Source organism: Alligator sinensis, unplaced genomic scaffold (assembly GCF_000455745.1).
Source record: "Alligator sinensis unplaced genomic scaffold, ASM45574v1 scaffold147_1, whole genome shotgun sequence".
Classification (NCBI taxonomy): domain Eukaryota; kingdom Metazoa; phylum Chordata; order Crocodylia; family Alligatoridae; genus Alligator; species Alligator sinensis.
In genome coordinates this window covers 4,010,826-4,017,388 of record NW_005841847.1, presented here as the reverse complement: position 1 = coordinate 4,017,388, position 6,563 = coordinate 4,010,826, and the positions used below count along the sequence as shown (strand labels likewise).

The window sequence follows — 6,563 nt, the reverse complement described above, 5'->3', positions numbered from 1 at the left end:
TAGACATTAGGAGGAACTTCTTCACAGTTAGAGTGGCCAAGGTCTGGAATGGGCTCCCAAGGGAGGTGGTGCTCTCCCCTATCCTGGGGGTCTTCAAGAGGAGGTTAGATAAGCATCTAGCTGGGGTCATCTGAACCCAGCACTCTTTCCGGCCCTCTTCCCTGCCAATGCAGGCGGTCGGACTCGATGATCTATTGAGGTCCCTTCCGACCCTATCATCTATGAATCTATGGCAGTAGTGCTGCAAAAGGGCCAAATCTGCAGCCACAGCCCACTGACACTTGGCCCAGAGGGGCAGATGCTGTGTAGTTCCCATCCAGGTCTGGCAGGTGCACAGCAGGTCACAGCCAGGCAGCAGCCCCCACTGCCAGACTGCTGCAGTGGGTAGAGGGTGCAGGGAACTCTCAGGGCTGCTTCAGCAGTCCAGCTGGCACCTGGGGTAGTGTCCCCAGGTACCAATTGGCTGGGCCCCAGAAGCTCCAGAGAGTGAGTACCCCTGAGCTGCTTGCCAGGGCAGCTTTTTGTACTGACGGGGCCAGGACAGGGCAGCTTTTTTATACTGCTGGGGCCAGCACAGATGCTGTGCTGCAGATCCAGGAGGAGCCAGGCTTTGTCCCAAGTGGCACAACATACTCCACACCGAAGTGCATGTCCAGGTATGTGCACTAAGGCAAAAAGCTTCAGCTCAAAGTTGCACCGCTTGTATTTGAGCTGCTGCAAGTGCATATGCCTGCATGTGTGGATGTGCCCATGGGCTCTGTCAGTTCAGGTTGGGGTCTTTCCTTGTCCCACAAAAGAATGATCCCCTTATATTTTTTTATTTATTAGGCTTGAATCTTTTGATCATACTTGAATCCGTGGTTAGATGAAAATGCTTTTAAGGCAGTTGAAAGGTTCTTTGGTTTATATTCTGTTTAACCTCTTTGACAAGTTGGAAATGACCTTATCCTTTAAGTGTTTGTTATAAAGGAGGTCATTAAATTGACTGATGCTCTGTCACTATTGCCTATTTTCCTTTACAGTCTAACCTTCAGTTAGTTTATGCTTCTTGACAATGAAAAAATGAATTTTGACAATAGGATGTAAATGATTCTAGATGGTGAATGCACCCATTTATAACACTTGACTAGTAACTTCAGTTAAATCAAGTGGGCCACATCCTCCTTTGGTGTAAATCATTGTAAGCCAGTGGAGATGCGCAGATTTACAGCAGCTGAGAATCTGTCCAAAGATGTTTATATGAGACTAAAACTTTTATTTCTGTATTAATTCCTTAAGGTTGAGCTCCCTTGAATTTGTTTAGAGGCTTACCTGAAAAACAGAAGAATGATTTGTCCTCTGTGCCCAGAATTCAGAAAACTTTTACACACAAGGCATTAAAAATCAATCAATCAAATTAGCATGTCACAAGGCAGGGGACAGGAGAATGTTTGCGAAGCTTAGATTGTCTTTTTTTGGTTGAACCTTCTCTCTTAGCTGAAAGTTACTCGTGGGATCTGTGGTGGTTTCTCTCACAGTGGGGAAACATTGGCAAGGGAGGATATTCATAGAGAATTGAAAAAAAAAATTGTTGCAACATTTTTCCATTTAAAAGAATATGTGATAAATGCAATTGTTTCTTTCTCTTCTGCCCATAGTCTTGGAACCAGTTGGTAGCTAAGGTGCCAGCCAGCCATCTCTTCTGCCCATAATTGTGGGTGGAAAGTCAGTAGCTGCTTTTAGGAAGGGAATTCTTGAGTCAGTGTGTCTGTGTTAGTATAATATAAAATCAGTTTAATATAAAATAGAGGAATTGCACAGTGAAGAGGAATGAGAGCAAAAGAAGTGAAATCCTCAAAGAATCCTTATTTTTCAAATTTCTTTAGTAGAAATTAGGGGTGGCAAGAAAATATAAATTCTATTTTGTGAAAACATTTCATGGGTTAGGAATCTTTTTTTGCATTGAAACTGAAGTATATTTTACGATGAAAACAGATAGGGAGGCAGGAACTCTAAAACAGTGCAGTGGCCAGAGCACTAAAGATATGGACGATTCTGGTTTATGCTCTGCCTGATTTAGTACAGGGACATAAACTTGGTTTTTCTGCATGCCAGAAAGTGACTGGACTATAGAGTCTCTTTGCCTCCCATGGGTATAGTAAATATTTAATTTCAACAGTGTCAAAGGGAGAGCTTCAGACCAGCTGATACCCTGGCTCAGCCACTGACTGATTCTGCAATCCAGTGGTTACAGCACTCAGCTGAGATGTGGGAAAACAAAGTCAAATCCATGGTCCAAGAAAGGTAGAGTGAGGCCTCTTCTGTTTTCTAGAAGAATAACCTATTATACTATTTGCTGTTCTGGACTGAGGTAGTCTTTAAAAAGTTTGACAGGTCTTCGTTTCATTCTTTTTTTCTTTCTCAGATTTTGACAAGCATTCTATCCTGGTCCTGAGAATCCTTTCTGGTTATATTCCTAACTGGTTTTTTTTTTTGCAATTTTTTGGTTTTGATAAATCATTATTTTCCAACAAAAATATGCTTCCTCAAAAATCATAACCAGCTCTTGTAAAAATTCAGTGAACAAGGGGAAAGTGCAGAAAATGAGTTGGTAGCCTTTCCTTTTGCTGTTCATTTACATTAGGTGATATGGAATAATCTATTCAGACTAACACTGGTATTGTATTCCTTCTTGTCTAGTTAAAGTGTCAGTCAGTTCTCCACTAGATAATGCTCGAGGCTGGATAGGGAAAAAGACAAAGGCATTCAGAATGGTACTGTAGTGAGAAATAAGGATCTTGAAGATACGTTACTATGTATTTGGCATTTAGAAGTTAAGAGCACGAGGGTAGTTTTATGAATTAGCTGTTTTTTAGGTGAGGGAGCAAGTATGAGAAGCCTATATTTAATATGTTAGTATATTTAAAGTGCCAGCTGTCATGACCCAAAGGGTATGATTTTGTGTGTGCTTCGGCACTGCAGAATTATTTCCTGCCACGAGGAGCTTTCTTTGCACGGTGCAATTCTCAGTTGCATAGAGAAAACCCCGGTGCAAAGGAGTTCCCGCCATTCGCATGTAAATTTGTTTCCCACTATTGGCTGTTTCTAAATTATTCCCACGTGGCGGCTAGCGATTGACTTGCTAGCCGTATAAGAGGCTTGAGCAGTTTCCGCCCAAGTTGGAGGAGGAGGAGGACTCCACAACCATCTCGTGGAGGAGGAGAAGGAGGACTTCACATCTCGTGAAGAACTCTAAGCGCGCTGAGGAGCTTAACGAACCCAGCGTGTGCCTTAAGAAGGATATAGGGGCCTGATCACCCTCTAGCCTCTCCCCGTCGCCGCCTGATCCCTCGACGTACCCTTCCCTGCGCGCTTTCGTGGAGAGTCACCTTTTGGACTCTCACCGTGGTATCCAGAGCTCTTTGGGTTGTTTCGTCTGGTTGATGCGATGGGCTCGCGGTTCTAGAGCTCTCAGCCGGCCTTGGACCAGAGTTCGCGGTTAGAACTCTTGTCCGCTCTTCTTCTTTCCTATCTGTAATTGCAACGCAAGCACGTTTTTCCTGCCTGCACCGCGACCATCTACGGTGTAAGTAAAATAATCTTTAATCAACCGCTATGCGTCCGTGCCTAATTCTAGTCCGCCGTGCCAAATTCCCCGACCCACGTGCCAGGGCTGCTCCCAGCCCGCACACCAGCTACTAAAATAGGGAAAAAATAGGATGTTGCCCTCCTGAATGTGTCATTATTATATTAGGAAAAACAGCAAGGTAGTGGCTATGTGATGTCTTTTAGAACTCCACAAATAATCTATCCCTGGAGGAATAAGATTTGCTTACCCTTTTCATTATTGCAGTTTGCACAGTAGCAGCTTTTTACAACAGTTATAAAATAAACATACCTATTTGATGATCTAGCCATATTTGACTTGATGATCCTTTGGTAGTGATTTTTAAAAATAATGTTGATTTTAATATTTTATTCATTTTACATGTACTACCCTTAAATTGAATGTTCTCCTTTTTTTTAGGACAGGGTAAAGAGGTGGAGTTGATCAATTGTCACTGTGTGTGTGTGTGTGTGTGTGTACACAATAATTAAGTCAAGTTGCTGTAATTATTACTTTTACAACAGCATTAAAGACTTTTCGCTCCTAAAATATTTGTCTGTTCTCTTTGAGCTGTTAGAATAACAGTCTGGATTCAGTACGTAATGAATCCATGTACCATAGACATTAATGTGACCATTCACAAGGACAGAATTGGGGTCTGCATTTGTAGCTGTTTAGGTTCTTCTGCTTCATTGTGCCTAACATGGCTACTTTTAGCAATAACTTTGCTTGCAGGAGCCCTTTTAGGGGAATCCCTCTAAACTGTCTGTAAAAGCATTAGTTTTATTAGCATCTGTGGGCCAACTTCTAGAGGATGATAGTCAAATATATACCTAGTTATCTCTCCATTCAAATCATCCCTTCATTAAAAAAAAATAAATCCTTTTTTTGTTATATCATATTTTTTGCCTCACCAAGACCCTAAACATCTCCATTATTCTCCTTTTAAATCTTTTTAGTTTCCTGCATGAAGCTTTAAGTGACCAGGTGACCTAATTTGACAGGGTTTTCTGTTTTATAAAGTCCCCTTTTTAACCTATCAATGCCACCTGTTTGCCCAACTGCTGCTGTGTACCAGGCCTCCACTGGCATCAGTTTTTCCCAGAGGGTCTCTGTTAGCACTGTAACCTCCTTTTTAGGGTGTACAAAAAGCTATTGCACTCGCTGGATTCATTATGCTGACTGTAGAGACAGGTACAGAATGCACTGATTCAGCCAGCGAGGCTCCTATTGAGTTTTCCTACAGCAGAACTCCTGGGAAAGGACAGCAGTGCAAACCATTGCCTGAACTCCCAGGAATTCATTTTCCCAGGGGAACAGCAGTATCCTGTTTTACCAGAGATCATTTTTCTCCCCTGCAAGGTAGGTGATCCTTAGCACATAGAGAAGCTTAGAACATTCTTTTCACTGTGGGTCACCGTTTAATCTAGCTTAATTTGCTGCCCTTTGGTTTACTTGTCTGTAGAAGAGGGTCTGTCAGATGCACCAAAGTTTTGCCTTTGATTGTATATACATGCAGGCTGATTGAAGTCATCATGGTGGGGCAGACCTTAGGCTTATATGTCCAACTGTGATTACATTTTTCCAGTCTGTCTCTTCCGTCTTTAAGAACACTGGGCCAGATTCTCAGGTGGTCTAGATGGGCATAATTAAGTTGATGTCAATAGAATAAAGCCAGGTTCTTCCATCTGAAAAGCTGGCATATGCACCAAATATACCATATTTTTTCACATACAGCATGTTCCAGAATATAATACACACTTTGTTTTTGAAATGCAAAATGAAGAAAAATGCTTTTCCCAGTCAGTCTATCCCAGTCAGAAAGTCAGTTTCCCTGTTTAATACATACACCCCAATTTTGTGGGAGAAAGGTATATGTTGTATGTGAGGAAAATATGGTAATAGGTAAAACAGATCAACATTATATTTACTGCTGTGTGTTTGTGTTTCATAACACTAGTTCGTGCTTAATGTAGTGTTAATACTACTGCCATTACACCAGCTTTTTAATTGCTTTCTTGTTTCCACTGTTTTATATTTATTCAGTCCTTGTTACTCCTTTTTATGTTTTCAAGCTATGTTTTGTAATAAAGATAAGATGAAAATGGATGACAGTGCCTCATAATCTTCTAGTCCTCCTGTTGTATGTCATGGTTTGTTTTACCAAACTGTTAATCTTTGGGATTACTGTTTTGTGTCTTTGGTTTATAATTTCTCACTTTAAACTCAGATGATATATAGTAATATTACCATTACTGGTCAGCCTTCCTACCTGCAGGATACTTTTTTTTTTTTTTGATTCTTTAATATTATTTTAGTGATGAGAAAGAGATCAGGATGGTAGCCAACATGTAATCCTCTGCAATCAGATATAGTAATATGCCTTTTTCAGTAATCTCCAGGATCTTTAAAACTGTTAATTAGGTCCCCCTTGTGAGGTATATGACTAATTATGAGGCACATACATTTGGTTTGCTGCTGTTATGGGTTGTTAAACTGTAACACAGAAATCTTACTCACAGTGACGTCACACAGTGACATACTTTGAGTTGATAGTCTCATTAGGTGATGTGTTATACTTCACATATTCTAGTTTAGTTCTACTCGCTAGCTGCATGTTTTGCTCTTTTCCCTCAACTCCATCCCTTGTTTTCAGATACCTTTCTTGCACTCTAGCCAAACTTTATTCTATCCTAAAGATATAAGGAATAAAATGCTTGTATATTTTTCAATATTCTGGTAAATTGGTTATGTTCCCTATAGTGAAAGTCAGTTTTTCTATTGACTTTAAGGAATCAGAAGCAGGCCTTTAACTGTTCTAGGTGTTCTTCCTCAGGGTTATATCTGTCATTGGCTGTATTTAAATGTTTGGTGAAAGAGTTTTGCTTTATAATATGCTCACCTTCTTTGTTAGATCAGGAGTGATCTCATTTCTATTCTTTGAGCTAAAGTTAGGAAGGAGGTTATTAAGTTGACT

The 6,563-nt window shown here is 40.7% G+C and overlaps 1 protein-coding gene across 4 annotated transcripts in view; it reads left to right on the top strand.

The window, feature by feature from the left end:
* Positions 1–6,563, top strand: part of NELL2 (neural EGFL like 2) — a 250,335-nt gene that overhangs the window by 10,896 nt on the left and 232,876 nt on the right. Inside the window, exon 1 of one of the 4 annotated variants that reach the window (XM_025208498.1) lies at positions 2,255–2,283. The exons of the other annotated variants lie outside the window; for them this stretch is intronic. The gene's annotated coding sequence lies outside the window, so the exon portion shown is untranslated. Of the gene's footprint in view, positions 1–2,254; positions 2,284–6,563 lie in introns of those variants that run through there. 4 annotated transcript variants of the gene reach the window in all.